This window comes from Pollicipes pollicipes, unplaced genomic scaffold (assembly GCF_011947565.3).
Source record: "Pollicipes pollicipes isolate AB1234 unplaced genomic scaffold, Ppol_2.1 Scaffold_4002;HRSCAF=4701_pilon_pilon_pilon, whole genome shotgun sequence".
Lineage (NCBI taxonomy): Eukaryota > Metazoa > Arthropoda > Thecostraca > Pollicipedomorpha > Pollicipedidae > Pollicipes > Pollicipes pollicipes.
Window position 1 is genome coordinate 30531369 of NW_023596420.1, and position 19088 is coordinate 30550456.

At 47.1% G+C, this 19088-nt stretch overlaps 13 non-coding genes across 13 annotated transcripts; 6 read left to right on the plus strand and 7 right to left on the minus strand.

Moving 5' to 3' along the window:
• The first annotated feature begins 350 nt into the window (after positions 1–350).
• On the plus strand, positions 351–423 carry TRNAK-CUU (transfer RNA lysine (anticodon CUU)). The gene has a single exon. It is a non-coding gene; the product is annotated as a tRNA-Lys (tRNA).
• A 1459-nt stretch (positions 424–1882) lies between these two features.
• On the plus strand, positions 1883–1955 carry TRNAK-CUU (transfer RNA lysine (anticodon CUU)). The gene has a single exon. It is a non-coding gene; the product is annotated as a tRNA-Lys (tRNA).
• Positions 1956–3422: 1467 nt separating this feature from the next.
• On the minus strand, positions 3423–3495 carry TRNAK-CUU (transfer RNA lysine (anticodon CUU)). Its single transcript has one exon. It is a non-coding gene; the product is annotated as a tRNA-Lys (tRNA).
• A 2060-nt stretch (positions 3496–5555) lies between these two features.
• Positions 5556–5628, plus strand: TRNAK-UUU (transfer RNA lysine (anticodon UUU)). Its single transcript has one exon. It is a non-coding gene; the product is annotated as a tRNA-Lys (tRNA).
• An 823-nt stretch (positions 5629–6451) lies between these two features.
• On the minus strand, positions 6452–6525 carry TRNAK-CUU (transfer RNA lysine (anticodon CUU)). The gene has a single exon. It is a non-coding gene; the product is annotated as a tRNA-Lys (tRNA).
• A 1867-nt stretch (positions 6526–8392) lies between these two features.
• TRNAK-CUU (transfer RNA lysine (anticodon CUU)) lies at positions 8393–8465 on the minus strand. Its single transcript has one exon. It is a non-coding gene; the product is annotated as a tRNA-Lys (tRNA).
• A 2026-nt stretch (positions 8466–10491) lies between these two features.
• TRNAK-CUU (transfer RNA lysine (anticodon CUU)) lies at positions 10492–10564 on the plus strand. Its single transcript has one exon. It is a non-coding gene; the product is annotated as a tRNA-Lys (tRNA).
• Positions 10565–11821: 1257 nt separating this feature from the next.
• On the minus strand, positions 11822–11894 carry TRNAK-CUU (transfer RNA lysine (anticodon CUU)). The gene has a single exon. It is a non-coding gene; the product is annotated as a tRNA-Lys (tRNA).
• A 2071-nt stretch (positions 11895–13965) lies between these two features.
• TRNAK-UUU (transfer RNA lysine (anticodon UUU)) lies at positions 13966–14038 on the plus strand. The gene has a single exon. It is a non-coding gene; the product is annotated as a tRNA-Lys (tRNA).
• An 822-nt stretch (positions 14039–14860) lies between these two features.
• Positions 14861–14933, minus strand: TRNAK-CUU (transfer RNA lysine (anticodon CUU)). The gene has a single exon. It is a non-coding gene; the product is annotated as a tRNA-Lys (tRNA).
• A 1869-nt stretch (positions 14934–16802) lies between these two features.
• Positions 16803–16875, minus strand: TRNAK-CUU (transfer RNA lysine (anticodon CUU)). The gene has a single exon. It is a non-coding gene; the product is annotated as a tRNA-Lys (tRNA).
• Positions 16876–17600: 725 nt separating this feature from the next.
• Positions 17601–17673, minus strand: TRNAK-CUU (transfer RNA lysine (anticodon CUU)). Its single transcript has one exon. It is a non-coding gene; the product is annotated as a tRNA-Lys (tRNA).
• A 1043-nt stretch (positions 17674–18716) lies between these two features.
• TRNAT-CGU (transfer RNA threonine (anticodon CGU)) lies at positions 18717–18789 on the plus strand. The gene has a single exon. It is a non-coding gene; the product is annotated as a tRNA-Thr (tRNA).
• The last annotated feature ends 299 nt before the right edge of the window (positions 18790–19088 follow it).

A 19088-nucleotide genomic window follows, 5' to 3' on the forward strand; every position in this document is an offset into this window, starting at 1 on the left:
ATCAAGCGATCACACCGCCAATGCCGATGCAATTACACGGTCAACTTAGTCTAGATCTTTCTAGTCCTGCAACATATATTCCGTCTGAGCATAGGAATAGTAACTACCTCGGGCAATATCACTTCTCAGCGGGCAACGCATCCACGCTTACCCTGAGCCCCCACGGCCACCAAAGGGCCCTGTTCGGTCGGGCCGTGACGCCCTCGGTTGTGTCACATCACTCAGATGGCTGGTTCACGTGTGGAGCTGATGAGAAAACGGAGTAAGCTCAGCACGCGTCATTCGGGCAGTCAGCTGCTGACGCGCCAAATTTAAACGACGCCCGCTAGCCTTCGGGACGCCCAAGCACCGCCCGGCTAGCTCAGTCGGTAGAGCATGGGACTCTTAATCCCAGGGTCGTGGGTTCGAGCCCCACGTTGGGCGAACTGTTTGGGCTCTGATGACATGCGTGTGACGTGTAGTCAAAAGTGATAGTTGGGCGGAGACAGTGGCACCGGCAGCAAGCCACTGCATCCACACGTTGGAAGAGACGAGTTGTCAAACCAACTTATTGATATGACAAAATCGCAGCGTCGCAGTGGTGAAGAGGCTGCGTTCGTGATTCTTGCTTTTCACAATCATAACGTCATGAAATTTATACATTTGAGCCTGCATTTATACACGTAAGTAAATGTCTAGACATACAGACATATTAATAGGAGACATAGAGAATTCGATAGAAAGCAATACACCGACATAAAAGACAGGACGGCTAACAATAAGGCTTAGTTGCAACAATTTCAGAAACTGATACTTGTGTTGACACGTCCAGAAACCTCACGCTACGCAGTAACCATCCTATACACCAAACGGGAGACTACTATGCATTGCCAATTTAATGTATTTGCCAATGCTCTCGCTTGCTAATACTCGACGAAACACAAAACATGCAGTATGAGCAGTCATGCATCCGGCAGCTTTGCAAGACCCAGAAGACCAAGCGCATTATATAGCTATTAGACCCGTCATGTCTGCGATCCTGAGGATCCTGCATAAAGCGGCTGATGAATAGAGTGCCAGAACATTAGAAATGCGAAGAAGAAGGTGCAACACACTGACTAGCAAGATATTTCTATTTTGCTTGATACAACTGCGACCAGCCTGTGACATCAGAACAGCGGACGGTTACCGCTGAAGTTGTACCGCGCGGAATTTGCAGGTACAGTGGTTCAGAACAGTGACTCAGGGTAAGCATGGATGCATTATGTATGTAACTATGTTGCCCTGAGCTTGTCAATATGCCAGTGCTGTGATGGAATGACTGCTGCGTGACGACACTATTCAAGAATAAGTTGGTGGTGTGATTGAATCCATGATAAATTTAACCTGTTTGTTGCGTTTCTAACTTTTAAAGGCATAGTTCATTAGTTGGTCATATTGGCAACATCGTGAATAAAGCAGCAATGAACAGCGTTTACGTGCAGGTTATGCACGCTATCACGAGTTGTGGCGCCAACTCTTATCACGTAGAGCCAAACAGTAGACAGCACGCGATCAAGTGACGGCGAAACCCTGGGATTTCCGATACGCATATGGCAAATTCTGTTACATGCTGACCAATTCGTAGGATGCCTTGCAGGCTGCCAATTATCGGCCAGGTCAATATCAGCAGACAGCGTGGAGCACTCCCATGCTTGCACTGATCATCACGGCCATCAAACGTCCCTGTTACAGCCTGCTCTGCCACTCTCAGGGTGAGTCACGTGACTCAGGTGCCCAACTTACGTGGGGCTGACGAGAAAGTCTAATGAGCCCACCGTATGTCGTCCGCCGCCGTACATTCAGCCGCTTACGCGCCAAATTTGAACGGCGCCCGCCACCTGTCTGCCGCAGCATTGCCGTAGCCCGGCTAGCTCAGTCGGTAGAGCATGAGACTCTTAATCCCAGGGTCGTGGGTTCGAGCCCCACGTTGGGCGTACTGTTTATGTCTGATGAAGGCATGCAACATGAGAGCTTGAGTAAAAATCAGTCTGCGTTTGCCAGCTAAAATATAAGAGCAGCAAGGGCGAAATTCTCTCTGAAAGTGTAAGAAAGTGTGAGAGCAGTGACCAAGGGGTCCAAAGAGTTGAAAATTGGAATAGAACAGAATTGAGACAATTGAGAGACTGATGTATTCGACTCATGCCACCAACATTTTCCACAACCTTCTCGCCAAGCTGCATCCATCCCGCAAAAATACAGGACGATGCTATGTATTACAAGAGCCTAACGTGAGCTGCAACATTTCACAGGGCAATGGCACTATCTATTCATCACTCCGTGGGCGACAGATTTGCACGTACTAATGCCCTATTGGTGATGCTTGTTTGCGTTCAACGCATGCAATCCATGCATCTTGATGGTTCTTTGCAGCCCAGAGGCACTCGATCGGATTTAGGGCTTTGAGGCCAGTCAGATTTTCCGTATTTTGTTGCCAGCATACCATTTGGATTGACGAACAGAATGCACACTGTACTCAAATCGTCAAGAATAATGTTAGCCGGCATGTGCATCCAAAGCCTTCAGTCGTGTTGCTGTCGACTAGAAATATTACAACGGCATGTGACCACCTACTGAAGGCATTGTTAACGACACAAGTACAACCCCAAGACGTCAGTACCTATACCGTGGAGATGTGTCCTGCATCTATCACCTTTACCTATCCCACTGATATGTGTCATTTCTAATCCCCACCAACTCGCACAGAGAGATTCTAGATTCGCGAAATTCTCCCTAAAAGTGAAAGAGCAGCAACAAAGACGCTCAAAGTGTCGAAAGAAGGAAATAGAAGAAAATTGAAACAGTTGACCGAATGATGAATTTGAGTCATGCCACCAACATTTCCCACAGTCTTCTCGCCCAGCCGCATCTATCCTGTTAGAGAATCTCGGAGAGTGCTATGCATTACAAGAGCCTAACTTGAACTGCAACATTTCACAGGCCCACTAGCACAGCCGCTTCATCACTCAGTAAGCCTACATTTGTGCGTACATAATGTTCATGTTTTGATGATACTTGTCTGTGTTCAACGCATGCGTTTGCAGCACTCCATGCATAATAATGATTCTCTGCAGCCCAGAGACACACAGCAGGATGTAGGGAATCGAAGCCTGTCGGATTTTTCCTGTTCAGTTGTTAGCATACCGCGTGGGTTGGCGAACAGAATGCCAACAAACTCATATAGTAAAGAATAAAAAAGAGTCAGCATTCGCGTCTAAAGCGCCCAATCGTGCTGCTACCGGCTGGTAATATTACAATGGCATACCATGATTCAATGAAGATATTACGTAACAAGAAGACGTTCAGGACGTCGGTACCTCTAAGGTGAATCTCGTTTCCTGCATCCATCATCTTTATCTATTCCACTGATGTATCCTATCTGTTAGTGAACAGCCTAAACAGACCGCCCAACGTGGGGCTCGAACCCACGACCCTGGGATTAAGAGTCCCATGCTCTACCGACTGAGCTAGCCGGGCAATGCGCATGGCGATAACCAGGCAGATGAAGCCGCCGTTCAAATTTTGTGGGCCCAGCAGCTAACTACGCGTGGAAGAGACGCGTCAGGCCGACATCCATGGGTCGGGCGGAGCGTGTAGACCTCGTCTGCCCCACGAATGTCAGCCGGCTGAAAGAGACCAACTCAGTTTGTGAGGAATGTTGAGCAACCGAACCACCTCATGATATCAGAAACCGAATGACTTTGAAGCAGAACAGCGTCTATTTTCATTTTTCTGCAGTTGAAAGTAAAACTTGTTTCCCGGAAGCGAAAGTTGTTTCGGATTGCAGGCTTCAAACCTAAACAATGCTCTTCCTATGACCTTATACCAAGAAGCATGTGACTTTCTGACATAGCCATGCACGTGGATACTGCGTGTGCTACTGTGGCAGCCTTATGCCAAGTGTTGTGATAGATATCCGTTTCCCATATACGCATACTACATACTATCCAACGCGATATGGGTCTATGCTAACTCAGGCCATCCTGCAGCTCATGCCAGCACCACTGACGTCATCAGCTCAGTGACATAGCCTGCTAACATACGTGGGGCAGACGAGCTATGCACGCTCCGCCGGACCCATGGATACTGGCCCGACCCGTCTCTCCCACACGCAATCAGATGCTGGCGCGCCAAAATTTAAAAGGCGGCTTCCATCTGCGTCACCGTTTGATACACGCAGCGCGGCCAGCTCTCTCCGTAGAGCATGGGACTCTCAATCTCAGGGTCGTGGGTTCGAGCCCCACATTAGGGGGCCTGTTTAGGTTGCTTTGATAAACGTGTGAGTCTGGAGTTTTTAGAGATGGCAGATATCGGTGGCATAGGTATGAATAGTAAGTGTAGGATACAGGCTACAGTCTATGGAAACCGGCGTCTCTTTATTGTTCTTGGGCCTTTGGAAATACCTTCGGTGGGTGGTGGGGTGCCGTTGCAGTATTTCTAGCCCACAGCAGCACGGCTATAAGCCTGGAACGCAACCGCTGGTTCTTTTTGTCCTTGACGCTCTGAGTATTATGACATTCTATTGATCGATCCGTACAGTATGCTAACAACAAAATAGAGGAATTCGACAGGACATGGCTAAATCCTGTGACAAAAATTGTAAGGACTAAATTTTGTTTGGTGTGCCCCTGGGTTGTAGAGAATCATAAATAACCACGGATGCTTCTTATACATGCGTTGAACGCCGACAGGTATCATACTTGTCAAGTTTGCAGAATGAATGCAGCTTGGCGAGAAGGTTGCTGGAGATGTTGATGGAATAATCCAAGTTCGTCATTCCATCAGAGCTCTCGATTCAGTTTCAGTTCAATTTTCAAGTACTTTGAGCTTCTTTGTTTCTGTCTTGTCACAGATAGCTGATGACTTAAAAGGTTTCCATAGATGCAATTAAGCGAATAACAGACTACTGACCTTTGATAATACTCGACTACGCTTTTGATGCCGGCGTGATAAAGATGGAACACAGATGAAAGCAGATTGCTGCACACGCATCAGACAGTTTGAATCACAATGAACATACCGTAAACATAGGTGGGAAGGTGATCAGATTCTCAGTTTTGCCAGTGAAATATCTTGTTGATGTCCAGAAATTAAGCTAAAACGTCTTAAACTGTATGACAATATGAGAGTGAAACAGAGTTCATTCAGTTATCACGTCTGGACGTGATACCGTACAATTAAAAAATATACTGCGGAAATTATGACAAAAGTAATTAGAACTATCTGTATGGATGCAGTTGTATTGTTTCTGTATGCTAGATATGCATGGGTGCCATGTTCCGGATATCGCTATATGCTTGAGATTGCTAGACGAGGTGTATTGTGCACACAGCGGCAAACACATCTATGTTTACCCTGAGCCACGCTGTCATCAAACGTCCCTGTTCGGTCGGGCCGTGACGCACACGGTTGTGTCATGTGACTCAGAAGGACAGCCTACGTGTGGGGCTGACGGGAGACCCGAGTAAGCGATCAGTTGCTGGTGCGCCAAAATTTAAAACGGCGGCTTCCATTTGCCTGGCCGCGTGATACACGTAGCCCGGCTAGCTCAGTCGGTAGAGCATGGGACTTTTAATTCCAGGGTCGTGGGTTCGAGCCCCACGTTGGGCGTACTGTTTAGATCTGATAAAGACATGCAACGTGAGAGGATGAGTACAAATTGGGCTGCGTTTGCCAATGAAAAATGAGAAGCAGTACGGAAGAGATTCAAGATTAAATGAAAGAACGGTAAACGGAAAGTGAAAGAGCAGTAACAAAGTAGCTCAGGGACTTGAAAATTGAAAGATAAGAGAATTGAGACAGTTGAGAGAATGATGAATTTGAGTCATGCCACCAACATTTTCCAATACCTTCTCGCCCCAACTACATCCATCTCGTAAAAACATAGGAGAATACTATGCATTACAAGAGCCTAAAGTGGACTGCGAACATTTCAGAAGGCGATATCACTATCTGTTTTATCATTCCGTGGGCGACAGATTTGCACGTACAGATTTGCACGCCCGAGTTTGATGATAGCTGTGTGAGTTCAACGCATGCAGTGCATGCAGTCCATGCATATTGATTGCTTCTTTGCACCACAGAGGCACACATCGGATTTAGGGTTTTGAGACCTGTCGATTTTTCCTATTTTGTTGTCAGCATACCGCATGGATTGAGGAACAGAATGTCAACATACTCAAACCGTCCAGAACAAAAATAACCAGCACTTGCGTCCAAAGCGTCCAGTTGTGCTACTGGCGGCCAGGAATAATGCACGGCACATGATCACGCAATAAGTTATTGTTTCACGACACAGGAAGAGGTCCAAAATGTAGGTATCTATACGGCGAAGCTCGTGTCCTCCATCTATCAACGCTCACCTGTTCCACTGATATATCCCATCTCTAATCACCACCACCTCACACAATTGTGTGCGAACCCTAAACAGGACCGCCCAACGTGGGGCTCCGAACCCACGACCCTGGGATTAAGAGTCCCATGCTCTACCGACTGAGCTAGCCGGGCAATGTGTATGATGATAACCAGGCAGATGAAGGCCGCCGTTCAAATTTTGGGGGCCCAGCAGCTGACTGCGTGTGAAAGAGACGGGTCAGGCCAATATCCATGGGTCGGGCAAAGCGTTTAGAGCTCGTCTGCCCCACGTATGTCAGCCGGCTGAGGAATGTTGAGCAAGCGAACCACCTCATGATTCAGAAACCAAATGACTTTTAACGAAGTATCGTCTAATTTCATTTTTTCTGCAGTTCAAACTAAAGCTTCATTTCCCTGAAACAAAGTTATTTCGGATGGCCCACTGCATACTGAGGCAAGGCCTATTACTATCACATTATACCAAGAAGCATGTGGCTTTATGGCAGTAGGCACATTCATGGATACTGCGTGTGGCTACCGTGGCAGCCTTATGTCACGTGCTCAGACAGATATCTTTTCCTATGCACGCATAGGACTCTTGGGGACTCAGTATGGGATCTTAAAGCCCGGGGTTGTGCGTGCTCGAACCCCACGTTGGGCGGTCTGTTTAGGTTGTTGAAATGAGCGTGCGAGGCTAGAGTTTTTAGGGATGGGAGATATTGGTGGCATAGGTCTGAATGGCAAGTGTAGGATACAAGCTACAGCATATAGAAGCCGTCATCTTTTTTTCTTGCACCTTTAGAAAGATCTTCAATGGGTAGTAGGGTGCCGTTGTAGTAATTCTAGCCCACGACAGCACGGCTATAAACCTGGAACGCAATCGCTGGTTCTTTTTGTCCTTGACACTTTGCGTATTATGGCATTCTATTGGTCAAGTCGTACGGTATGCCAAAAACAAAGTAAGGAAAATCCGGCAGGCCATGAATAAATCACGTGGCTAAAATATATAATTGCTTAATCCTTTTGTGCGGCTCTGGACTGTAGAGAATCATATATATCTAGGGATGCTTCTAATTCATGCGTTGAATGCAGACAAGTTTCACCAAAGATGGGCATTAGTGCATACAGATCTATCGCTAATAGAATGCTAAAGCAACTGGTGCTAGCAGCCTGATGATGTTATAGTCTATCTTAGGCCCCTGTGCTGAAAGGAAGCAGTCCCCCGCGTTCCTTTGCAGAATGGATGCAGCTCGGCGTGAAGGTTGTTGGAGATGTTGATGGAGCACTTCAAGTTCATCGTCCTTTCAGAGCTATCACTTTATTTTCAATTCAATTTTCAAGCCTTGGAGCTTCTTTGATTTTGCCTTGTCATTCTTGGAGCAAATCTCTCAAATTCCCAATGTCGTGCCAGCTGCTGCTCTTCCTGCTTGTAGAAAAAGTCAGTGACAGCCTTCTTCAGTGCAGATGCCGGCAAACAAAGTGGGGAAAATTCGACGCGCTCTGAATCACCGAATTTTGTCTGGATATATGTTAATGTTCAAAAAAGGTAATATATCCTGTTACGTGCTAATATCATTTATTGAGATGAATGGTTTTGTTGCATGGATGCCGAAAAAAACCTCACCCACACATTGTCATTGGTACATTCAAATCTGTGGCTTACGTATCAAGTAGCATTTAGAGCCAGTGCTCCATGAAGTGCTGCGGCCTAGGCTAGGCTCTTGTAATGCGTAGCATTCTTCCATATAAGATAATGCAGCTCGGCGAGAAGACTGTCGGAAATTTGGAGGGCATGATTTAACTTTATCATTCAGTTTAATCCATTCCAATTCGATTCAATTTATTCAATTAACTTTCAGTTTTTGGGGGCTTTCTTATCGTTGCCGCTTTGTCGCTTTTAGAGCGGATTTCGTAAGCTTCAAGTCTTTTCCCTGATGCTTCTTTTTCTTTCTCTGGAAAACTTCACCCAACTTTCTACTGACATGCTCGTCTCGCATGCCGTCATGAGAACTAAACAGTCCGCCCAACGTGGGGCTCGAACCCACGACCCTGGGATTAAGAGTCCCATGCTCTACCCACTGAGCTAGCCGGGCGACGTAAGTTGTAAGACCAGACAGGTGGCTGTCGCCATTCGAATTTGGCGCGTCAGCAGCTGACTGCATGGCCGCGGCTAACGTGCTGGGCTCACTCCGGTCTCCCGTCAGCCCCACGTAAACTAACCGAATGAGTCACTTGACACAACCGAAAGTGTCACGGCAGACTGAACAGGGATGTTTGGTGGCCGTGGTGGCTCAGGGTAAGTATGGATGCATTTGCCGTTGTGTAATGGTATTGCCCTGAGCTAGTCAATATGCCAGTGCTGTAATGAAATGCACGTTGTGTGACAAGAATTTTCTAAAACACGGTGATCGTGTGACAACATGCATGACAGTTTCACTTTGGGTTGCATTCTAAAGCATACGAACACGGTTGGTTATTGAATAATATTGGCTTCATCACACCGTGATTGAAATGACCAGCAAATAACACGTCTAGGTAACCATGAAACGTGAAGTCAACTCTTATCACTTACCAAAAAAAAACAAACACAGCCTGCTTTTGCAACACGGCAAAAGCCTGGCATTTCCGACACGCATGTGGCAAATTATGTTTAATGCTGAATGCGTCATAAAATTATCTAAATGATCAGCTAAGATCGAAGCTAAATGATCAGATAAGATCAGCATCGATCAGCTAAGGGAAATAGCAGTAGACAGCGGTCGACGCTCCTACGGTTGCCCTAAGCCATCGCGGTCATGAAACGCCATTGTTGCGTATTCTCTGCCAATCTCAGGGCGAGTCACGTGACTCAGGTGCCCAGTCTACGTGCGGCCGACGAGAGAGTGCAGTGAGCCTAGCGCGTGCCATATGCCACCGTACAGTCAGCTGCTTACGCGCCAAATTTGAACAACGCCCGCCACCGTCTGGCCCCGAAATGCCTGTAGCCCGGTTTGCTCAATCGGAAGAGCATGGGACTCGTAACCCCAGGGTCGTGGGTGCGAGCCCCACGGTGAGCGGAATGTTAAGCTTTAATGACGAAAAGTAAGACGGCAACAAAATACATAACTGGGCGAGGTTTGCCAGATAAAGTATAAGAAGCAGGAAGAGATTCCAACTTCAATATCCACGTAAGTCGTTCTAAAAGTGGCAGAGGTTGTAACAGGAAAGCTCAGACGATTAAGAAATAAGTTAAAAAGGCTTGAAAAATGTTTGGCATGATTAATTGGAGCATGTATTAAACATTTTTCAGCAATCTTCTCGCATCCATCCGATTAAAGAATAGAGGAAAATGCTGTACGTTACCGGAGACCAGCGTAGACTGCAACATTGTACAAGAACCTAGCACTATAGCTTAATCGTTTCGTAAACGATGGAATTGCATGTACTAATGTCAACGGTTGTTGATACGTCTTGGCGCTCAACACATGCAATAGAACCATCCATGCATATCGATGATACTTCACAGCCCAGAGAAACACAACAGGATTTAGCTATTTGAAATCTGTCGAATTTTCCCTGTTATGATAACCGATAACACAATGAAGATAGTGCTCAAATCCCAAGAAGACAAATTTGTCGGAGACTGTGCGGTTGCAGCTATGTGGTCCTTATCACTGATCTTACCTCTTCTCCCGACATATCCCATCTCTCATCATCTCCATCTCACACGTTTTTTTAGTAGCCTTAACAAACCGCCCAACGTGGACCGCCCAACGGCCGCCCTCTACCGACTGAGCTAGTCGGGCCACATGGATCTTGCCGCTGGGCTGATGACACCAGTGGTGCTGGAATGAACGGAAGATTGTCCTTGAATGCTACCAGTGACAGCCCAGGACAATACCAACTGGCAGCGACTAACGCTCCCATACTTACCCTCAGCCATCGCGGCCATCAAACGTCCCTGTAACGTGTTGCTCTACCACTCTCGGGGCGAGTCACGCGACTCAGGTGCCCGGTTTACGTGGGGCCGACGAGAGAGTGCAGTGAGCCTGGCGCCGTACCATGTGCCACCGTACAGTCAACTGCTTACGCGCCAAATTTGAACGGCGCCCGCCACCTGTCCGGCCTTCGCCCCCCGTCGCCCGGCTAGCTCAGTCGGTAGAGCATGGGACTCTTAATCCCAGGGTCGTGGGTTCGAGCCACACGTTGGGCGTACTGTTTATATCTGATGTAGGCATGCAACATGAGAGCTTGAGTAAAAATTAGTCTGCGTTTGCCAGCTAAAATATAAGAGCAGCAAGGGAGAGATTCAAGATTAGCGAAATTCTCCCTGAAAGTGTAATAGCAGTGACCAAGGAGTCCAAAGAGTTGAAGATTCGAAAAGAACAGATTTGAGGCAATTGAGAGACTGATGTATTCGACCCATGCCACCAACATTTTCCACAACCTTCTCACCAAGCTGCATCCATCCCGCAAAAATACAGGACGATGCTATGCATTACAAGAGCCTAACGTGAGCGGCAATATTTCACAGTGCAATGACACTATCTATTTCATCACTCCATGGGCGACAGATTTGCACGTACTAATGCCCTATTGGTGATACTTGTTTGCGTTCAACGCATGCAATCCATGCATCTTGATGGTCTTTGAGGCCAGTCAGATTTTCCGTATTTTTTTGCCAGCATACTATTTGGATTGACGAACAGAATGCCAACGTACTCAAATCGTCAAGAATAATGTTAGCCAGCATGTACGTCCAACGCCTCCAGTCGTGTTGCTGTCGACTAGGAATATTACAACGACATGTGACCACGTACTAAAGGCATTGTTAACGAGTCGAAAGAAGGAAATAGAAGATAATTGAAACAGTTGACCGAATGATGAATTTGAGTCATGCCACCATTTCCCCACAATCTTCTCGCCCAGCCGCATCTATCCTGTTAGAGAATCTCGGAGAGTGCTATGCATTACAAGAGCCTAACTTGAACTGCAACACTTCACAGGCCACTAGCACAGCTGCTTCATCACCCCGTAAGCCATACATTTGTGCGTACTAATGTTCATGTTTGATGATACTTGTCTGTGTTCAACGCATGCGTCGCATGCACTCCATGCATAATAATGATTCTCTGCAGCCCAGAGACACACAAACAGGATTTAGGGAATCGAAGCCTGTCGGATTTTTTCTGTTCAGTTGTTAGCATGCCGCGTGGGTTGGCGAACAGAATGCCAACATACCCATATCGTAAAGAATAAAAAAAGGGTCAGCATTCGCGTCTAAAGCGCTCAATCGTGCTGCTACCGGCTGGTAATATTACAATGGCATATCATGATTCAATGAAGATTTTACGTAACAAGAAGACGTTCAAGACGTCGGTATCTCTACGGTGAATCTAGTTTCCTGCATCCATCATCTTTATCTATTCCACTGATGTATCCTATCTGTTAGCGAACAGCCTAAACAGACCGCCCAACGTGGGGCTCGAACCCACGACCCTGGGATTAAGAGTCCCATGCTCTACCGACTGAGCTAGCCGGGCAATGCGTATGGCGATAACGAGGCAGATGAAGGCCGCCGTTCAAATTTTGTGGGCCCAGCAGCTAAGTGCAGCAGCAGCCCGTGGAAGAGACGCGCCATGCCGATATCCATGGGTCAGGCGGAGCGTATAGAGCTCGTCTGCCCCACGAATGTCAGCCGGCTGAAAGAGACAAACTCGGTTTGTGAGGAATGTTGAGTAACCGAACCATGTCATGATTTCAGAGGCCAAATGGCTTTGAAGCAAAACAGCGTCTATTTTCATTTTTCTGCAGTTGAAATTAAAACTTGTTTCCCGGAAGCAAAAGTTGTTACGGATGGCAGGCTTCAAACCTAAACAATGCCTTTCCTATGGCCTTAAGCCAAAAAGCACGTGACTTTCTGACATAGCCATGCACATGGATACTGCGTGTGCTACTGTGGCAGCCTTATGCCAAGTGTTGTGATAGATATCCGTTTCCCATATACGCATACTACATACTATCCAAAGCGATATGGGTCTGTGCTAACTCAGGCCATCCTGCAGCTCATGCCAGCACCACTGACGTCATCAGCTCAGTGACATAGCCTGCTAACATACGTGGGGCAGACGAGCTATGCACGCTCCGCCGGGCCCATGGATACTGGCCCGACCCGTCTCTCCCACACGCAATCAGATGCTGGCGCGCCAAAATTTAAAAGGCGGCTTCCATCTGCGTCACCTGATACGTGATACACGCAGCCCGGCCAGCTCTGTCCGTAGAGCATGGGACTCTCAATCTCAGGGTCGTGGGTTCGAGCCCCACATTAGGTGGCCTGTTTAGGTTGTTTTGATAAACGTGTGAGACTGGAGTTTTTAGAGATGGCAGATATCGGTGGCATAGGTATGAATAGTAAGTGTAGGATACAGGCTACAGTCCATGGAAACCGGCGTCTCTTTATTGTTCTTGGGCCTTTGGAAATACCTTCGGTGGGTGGTGGGGTGCCGTTGTAGTATTTCTAGCCCACAGCAGCACGGCTATAAGCCTGGAACGCAACCGCTGGTTCTTTTTGTCCTTGACGCTTCGAGTATTATGACATTCTATTGATCGATCCGTACAGTATGCTAACAACAAAATAGAGGAATTCGACAGGACATGGCTAAATCCTGTGACAAATATTGTAAGGACTCAATTTTGTTTTGTGTGCCTCTGGGTTGTAGAGAATCATGAATAACCACGGATGCTTCTTATACATGCGTTGAACGCCGACAGGTATCATACTTGTCAAGTTTGCAGAATGAATGCAGCTTGGCGAGAAGGTTGCTGGAGATGTTGATGGAATAATCCAAGTTCGTCATTCCATCAGAGCTCTCGATTCAGTTTCAGTTCAATTTTCAAGTACTTTGAGCTTCTTTGTTTCTGTCTTGTCACAGATAGCTGATGACTTAAAAGGTTTCCATAGATGCAATTAAGCGAATAACAGACTACTGACCTTTGATAATACTCGACTACGCTTTTGATGCCGGCGTGATAAAGATGGAACACAGATGAAAGCAGATTGCTGCACACGCATCAGACAGTTTGAATCATAATGAACATACCGTAAACATAGGTGGGAAGGTGATCAGATTCTCAGTTTTGCCAGTGAAATATCTTGTTGATGTCCAGGAATTAAGCTAAAACGTCTTTAACTGTATGACGATCTGAGAGTAAAACAGAGTTCATTCAGTTATCACGTCTGGACGTGATACCGTACAACAATTTAAGAATATACTGGGGAAATTATGACAGAAGTAATCAAACCATCTGTATGGATGCAGTTGTATTGTTTCTGTATGCTAGATATGCATGGCGTGCATGTTCCGGATATCGCTACATGCTTGAGATTGCTAGACGAGGTGTATTGTGCACACAGCGGCAAATACATCTATGTTTACCCTGAGCTGTCATCAAACGTACCTGTTCGGTCGGGCCGTGACGCACACGGTTGTGTCATGTGACTCAGAAGGGCAGCCTACGTGTGGGGCTGACGGGAGACCCGAGGTAAGCGATCAGTTGCTGGTGCGTCAAAATTTAAACGGCGGCTTCCATTTGCCTGGCCGCGTGATACACGTAGCCCGGCTAGCTCAGTCGGTAGAGCATGGGACTTTTAATCCCAGGGTCGTGGGTTCGAGCCCCACGTTGGGCGTACTGTTTAGATCTGATAAAGACATGCAACGTGAGAGGATGAGTACAAATTGGGCTGCGTTTGCCAAGTGAAAAATGAGAAGCAGCACGGAAGAGATTCAAGATTAAGTGAAAGAACGTTAAACGGAAAGTGAAAGAGCAGTAACAAAGTAGCTCAGGGACTTGAAAATTGAAAGAGAAGAGAATTGAGACAGTTGAGAGAATGATGAATTTGAGTCATGCCGCCAACATTTTCCAATACCTTCCCGCCCCAACTACATCCATCTCGTAAACAGCATAGGAGAATACTATGCATTACAAGAGCCTAAAGTGGACTGCAACATTTCAGAAGGCAATAGCACTATCTGTTTCATCATTCCGTGGGCGACAGATTTGCACGTACAGATTTGCACGCCCGAGTTGATGATAGCTGTGTGAGTTCAACGCATGCAGTGCATGCAGTCCATGCATATTGATGCTTCTTTGCACCACAGAGGCACACAATCGGATTAGGGTTTTGAGACCTGTCGGATTTTTCCTATTTTGTTGTCAGCATACCGCATGGGTTTGAGGAACAGAATGTCAACATACTCACACCGTCCAGAACAAAAATAACCAGCACTTGCGTCCAAAGCGTCCAGTTGTGCTACTGCCGGCCAGGAATAAAGCAACGGCACACGATCACGCAATAAAGTTATTGTTCACGACACAGGAAGAGGTCCAAAATGTCGGTATCTATACGGCGAAGCTCGTGTCCTCCATCTATCAACGCTACCTGTTCCACTGATATATCCCATCTCTAATCGCCCCACCTCACACAATTGTGTGCGAACCCTAAACAGACCGCCCAACGTGGGGCTCGAACCCACGACCCTGGGATTAAGAGTCCCATGCTCTACCGACTGAGCTAGCCGGGCAATGTGTATGATGATAACCAGGCAGATGAAGGCCGCCGTTCAAATTTTGGGGGCCCAGCAGCTGACTGCGTGTGAAAGAGACGGGTCAGGCCAATATCCATGGGTCGGGCAAAGCGTTTAGAGCTCGTCTGCCTCACGTATGTCAGCCGGCTGAGGAATGTTGAGCAAGCAAACCACCTCATGATTTCAGAAACCAAATGACTTTTAAACGAAGTATCGTCTAATTTCATTTTTCTGCAGTTCAAACTAAAGCTCATTTCCCTGAAACAAAAGTTATTTCGGATGGCCCACTGCATACTGAGGCAAGGCCTATTACTATCACATTGTACCAAGAAGCATGTGGCTTTATGGCGTAGGCACATTCATGGATACTGCGTGCGCTACCGTGGCAGCCTTATGTCACGTGCTCAGACAGATATCTTTTCCTATGCACGCATAGGACTCTTGGGACTCAGCATGGGAATCTTAAGCCCGGGGTCGTGGGTGCTCGAACCCACGTTGGGCGGTCTGTTAGGTTGTTTGAAATGAGCGTGCAAGGCTAGAGTTTTTTCGGGATGGGAGATATTGGTGGCATAGGTCTGAATGGCAAGTGTAGGATACAAGCTACAGCATATAGAAGCCGTCATCTTTTTTTCTTGCACCTTTAGAAAGGTCTTCAATGGTAGGTAGTAGGGTGCGTTTGTAGTAATTCTAGCCCACGACAGCACGGCTATAAACCTGGAACGCAATCGCTGGTTCTTTTTGTCCTTGACACTTTGCGTATTATGGCATTCTATTGGTCAAGTCGTACGGTATACCAATAACAAAGTAAGGAAAATCCGGCAGGCCATGGATAGATCACGTGGCTAAAATATATAATTGCTTAATCCTTTTGTGCGGCCTCCGGACTGTAGAGAATCATAAACATCTAGGGATGCTTCTAATTCATGCGTTGAATGCAGACAAGTTTCACCAAAGATGGGCATTAGTGCAAGCAGATCTATCGCTTATGGAATGCTAAAGCAACTGGTGCTAGCAGCCTGATGATGTTATAGTCTATCTTAGACCCCTGTGCTGAAAGGAAACAGTCCCCCGCGTTCCTTTGCAGGATAGATGCAGCTCGGCGTGAAGGTTGTTGGAGATGTTGATGGAGCACTTCAAGTTCATCGTCCTTTCAGAGCTATCACTTTATTTTCAATTCAATTTTCAAGCCTTGGAGCTTCTTTGATTTTGCCTTGTCATTCTTGGAGCAAATCTCTCAAATTCCCAATGTCGTGCCAGCTGCTGCTCTTCCTGCTTGTAGAAAAAGTCAGTGACAGCCTTCTTCAGTGCAGATGCCGGCAACAAAGTGGGGAAAATTCGACGCGCTCTGAATCACCGAATTTTGTCTGGATATATGTTAATGTTAAAAGAAGGTAATATGTCCTGTTACGTGTTAATAATCATTCATTTAGATGAATGGTTTTGTTGCATGGAAGCCGAAAAACACCACCCAAACATTGTCATTGGTACATCCAAATCTGTGGCTTACGTATCAAGTAACATTTAGTGCCAGTGCCCCATGAAGTGCTGCGGCCTAGGGTAGACTCTTGTAATGCGTAGCATTCTTCCATGTAAGATAATGCAGCTCGGCGAGAAGGTTGTTGGAAATTTGGAGGGCATGATTTAACTTTATCATTCAGTTTAATCCATTCCAATTCGATTCAATTTCATTCAATTAACTTTCAGCTTTTTTGGGCTTTCTTACCCGTTGCCGCTTTGTCACTTTTAGAGCGGATTTCGTAAGCCTCAAGTCTTTTCCCTGATGCTTCTTTTTCTTTCTCTGGAAAACTCCACCCAACTTTCTACTGACATGCTCGTCTTGCATGGCGTCATGAAAGCCTAACAGCCCGCCCAACGTGGGGCTCGAACCCACGACCCTGGGATTAAGAGTCCCATGCTCTACCGACTGAGCTAGCCGGGCGACGGGAGGGCAGGGGTCGGACAGGTGGCGGGCGCCGTTCAAATTTGGCGCGTAAGCAGTTGACTGTACGGTGGCACATGGTACGCGCCAGGCTCACTGCACTCTCTCGTCGGCCCGACGTAGACCGGGCACCTGAGTCGCGTGACTCGCTCTGGGAGTGGTAGAGCAACACAAACGTAACAGGGACGTTTGATGGCCGCGATGGCTGAGGGTAAGCATGGAGCGTTAGTCGCTGCCATTTGGTATTGTTCTGGGCTGATCACTGACAGCATTCAAGGCAATATCTTCCGTTCATTTCAGCACCACCGACGTCATCAGCCCAGCGGCAAGATCCATGTGGCCCGACAAGCTTAGCCGGTAGAGGGCGGTCGTTGGGCGGTCCACGTTGGGCGGTCTGTTAAGGCTACTAAAAAACGTGTGAGATGGAGATGAGAGATGGGATATGTCGGGGGAAAAGGTTAGATCATTGATGAGGCATAAGATTTAAGACAAGAAGGCATAAGACAAGTTTGTCATTCAATTTAAGTTCAGTTGCGTCCAATCTACTTCCCATTCCTTGAGGGAAGTTGCGTCCAATCTACTTCCCATTCCTTGAGCTGCCTTGTTTATTGCTGCTGTGACTGTACGGTGGCACTTGCTGTTCTGTGCATTTTTCTTCTGGCAAACTTAACAAAATTTTCTAGTGGCACTCTCGTCTTGTGTGCCATCATGAAAGCTAAACATTTCGCCCAACGTGGGGCTCGAACCCACGACCCTGGGATTAAGAGTCCCATGCTCTACCGACTGAGCTAGCCGGGCAACGTAAGCTGCGGGACCAGACAGGTGGCTTGCGCCATTCGAATTTGGCGCGTCGGCAGCTGACTGCACGGCCGCGGCTAACGCGCTGGGCTCACTCCGGTCTCCCGTCAGCCCCACGTAAACTTACCGAATGAGTCACGTGGCACAACCGAAAGTGTCACGACAGACCGAACAGGGACATTTGGTGGCCGTGGTGGCTCAAGGTTAGTATGGATGCATTTGCCGCTGTGTAATCGTATTGCCCTGAGCTAGTCAAGATGCCAATGCTGTAATGATGTGAACGCTGTGTGACTAAAATATTCTAAATCACGGTAAGCATGTGAGAACATGATTGACACTTTTTACTTTGTGTTGTATTCCATGTCATATAAACACGGTTGATTATTGAATGATATTGATTCATCATCGTGATTGAAATGATCAGCAAATAACACGTCTAGGTAACCATGAAACGTGAAGTCAACTCTTGTCACTTACAAAAAAACAGCCAGCTTTTGCAACACGGCAAAACCCTGGTATTTCCGACACGCGTATGGCAAATTATGCTTAATGCTGAGTGCTTAATAAAATTCCCTAATGTGACTATCGATCAGCTAAAGGCAATAGCATTAGACAGCGGTCTAAAACTCCGGTCTCCCGTCAGCCCCACGAGAGCTTGAACTGAGCTAGCCGGGCGACGTAAATTGCGGGACCAGACAGGTGGCTTGCGCCATTCGCATTTGGCTCGTCAGCAGCTGACTGCACGGCGGCTTGAACGTGAACACGTGAACTAGAGAATGTTACCATAGATCAGGAAAGGTCAATAGTAATAGACAGCGGTCGACGCTCCCACGGTTTCCCTAAGCCATCGCGGTCATGAAATGTCACTCTTGCGTATCCTCTGCCGATCTCGGGGCGAGTCGCGTGACTCAGGTTCCCAGTCTACGTGCGGCCGACGAGAGAGTGCAGTGAGCCTAGCGCGTGCCATATGCTGCCGCGCAGTCAGCTGCTTATGCGTCAAATTTGAACAACGCCCGCCACCGTCTGGCCCCGAAATGGCTGTAGCCCGGCTAGCTCAATCGGAAGAGCATGGGACTCGTAACCGCAGGGTCGTGGGTTCGAGCCCCACGGCGAGCGGAATGTTAAGCTTTAATGACGAAAAGTAAGACGGCAACAAAATACATAATTGGGCGAGGTTTGCCAGATAAAGTATAAGAAGCAAGAAGAGATTCGAACTTCAAGATCCACGCAATTCGTTCCAAAAGTGGCAGAGGTGAAACAGGAAAGCTCAGACGATTAAGACATGAGTTAAAAAGGCTTGAAAAATGCATGGAATGATTAATTGGAGCATGTATTAAGCATTTTCAGCAATCTTCTCTTCTCGCATCCACCCGATTAAAGAGTACAGGAAAATGCCGTGCGTGACCGGAGGCAAG